The sequence below is a fragment of the Miscanthus floridulus genome, chromosome 10, assembly GCF_019320115.1.
Source record: "Miscanthus floridulus cultivar M001 chromosome 10, ASM1932011v1, whole genome shotgun sequence".
In the NCBI taxonomy this organism is placed as follows: Eukaryota; Viridiplantae; Streptophyta; class Magnoliopsida; order Poales; family Poaceae; genus Miscanthus; species Miscanthus floridulus.
Window position 1 is genome coordinate 93,604,276 of NC_089589.1, and position 2,302 is coordinate 93,606,577.

Here is a 2,302-nt window from a genome sequence, read left to right on the forward strand (position 1 = left end):
GCAAATGGCCAAGAGTATGAGCTATAGCTAGCCATGGGGCTTAAATAGAAGCCCCCATGAAATAGAGCCGTTATACCCCTTCACTGGGCATAACGCGGGCTGACCGGACGCTCCGGTCAGTTGACCGGACGCTGAGCCCCCAGCGTCCGATCGCTCGTAGTCAGCCACGTGTCCCGACTTCAACGGTCATTTGCCTTGACCGGACACTGCTCCTGAGTTGACCGGACGCTGAACACCCAGCGTCCGGTCGTTTATAGTAAGGTTCCAAAACCCATTTTTGCCGACCGGACCCAGCCAGCGTCCGGTTACACTGTGACTTCTTATTGTGCTGACCGACAACACGACCAGACGCAGCCCTTCAGCGTTCGGTCGCAGAGCGACCCAGCGTCCGGTCGTTTGACCGACGCCAGCGTCTTCGCTGCTACACCTAACCGGACGCACCGGTCCAACCGAGACCAACGTCCGGTCACCTCCAGCGACCTCCGTCTTTTCTGTCTAGGGCGCTGGTGGCACCGTCGAACTGTCCGCACTCTACGGGTGGACACTCCGCCGGTGGAGTTTCTTACCTTTGCTCCCAAACTTCACCACCCTTGATCAAATGTGCCAACCACCAAGTGTATCATCTCGTGCACATGTGTTAGCATATTTTCACAAATATTTTCAAGGGTGTTAGCACTCCACTAGATCCTAAATGCATATGCAATGAGTTAGAGCATCTAGTGGCACTTTGATAACCGCATTCCGATGCGAGTTTCACCCCTCTTAATAGTACGGCTATCAAACCTAAATGTGATCACACTCTCTAAGTGTCTTGATCACCAAAACAAAATAGCTCCTACAAGTTATACATTTGCCTTGAGCTTTTTGTTTTTCTCTTTCTTCTTTTCAAGTTTAAGCCCTTGATCATCGCCATGCCATCACCATTGTCATGCTATGATCTTCATTAGCTTCTCCACTTGAAGTGTGCTACCTATCTCATGATCGCTTGATAAACTAGGTTAGCACTTAGGGTTTCATCAATTCACCAAAACCAAACTAGAGCTTTCAGGCGTCCCGCGGTGCTGTTGGCGGGGACGGGGACGGGGAGCTGCAGCTGGTTGCCGCAGTGGCAGGTCCTGGCTTCGGTGGTGGTGAGGACCAAGATGGAGCGGCGGATCCGGCAGCGGTGGACTTGCTGACTGCCCCAGCACCTACTGCCGCGGGCCACGGGCCGCCAGATCCGGTGGCCGTGGACGGTCAGGCGCCCACGTCGACGGCCCCCGACCCCGGCGGCTGGAGGTCGGCGAAGGGCCCCGACACGGGCAGCGGAGCGACGCCCTCCTGCGCCCACGCGGGCGGGCTAGGAGGAGAGAGGGGAGGGGAAGCAGGGAGGGGCGCCGGCGCCGGAGCGACGGCGGTGGGGAGGGAGCCAGAGGCGGCTCGAGGTCACATACCCACCGCGTCCCGGTGGTTGCCCGTGGAGTTTGAAAAGACCGCAAAAGATTCGAATTATCAGCATTATATATCAAACACTAGTACATAAAACAGTGATTTGTCACCAGTCTTGTAAAAATCATCAGCTTCTGTAGAGAGAGAATATGGCCAACAACTGTTCCATTGTATCTCATTGGGTATATATATATATATATATATATATATATATATATATATATATATATATATATATATATATATATATATATATATATATATATATATATATATATATATACACACACACACACACATACAAGTTACAGCCATGGTGCGCACCGTGGGTGACCGTGGTCACCACGCAGAAGCTAACTGCTAGTACAAAACTAAACTCAATCCGGATGGTACCCTCAAACGCTATAAAGCACAATGGGTCGTCCGTGGCTTCACCCAACGCGCTGGTATTAACTTCGGCGAAACCTTCACGCTAGTGGTTAAGCCAGCCACAATTCGCACCGTGCTCACCATTGCCGCCTCTCACCGCTGGTCCACGCGTCAACTCGACGTTTCAAACACATTCCTCCATGGCAATCTTTAGGAGCACGTCCTCTGCCAGCAGCCCACGGGCTTTGTTGATGCTGCACGCCTAAATGCAGTGTGTCTTCTTGACACATCTTTATACAGCCTTCATCAGGCTCCAAGAGCGTGGTTCAACTGGTTTGCTACCTTCGTCATCCAGCTCGGCTTCACCCCGACACGCTCTGATTCATCGCTCTTCGTCCTGCGCCATGGCTCCGAGATCGTCTATCTTCTTCTGTACGTCGATGGCATAGTCCTCACGGGGTCTAGTCCGGCGCTGCTACAAGAGATTATCCAGCGCCTGCAAACC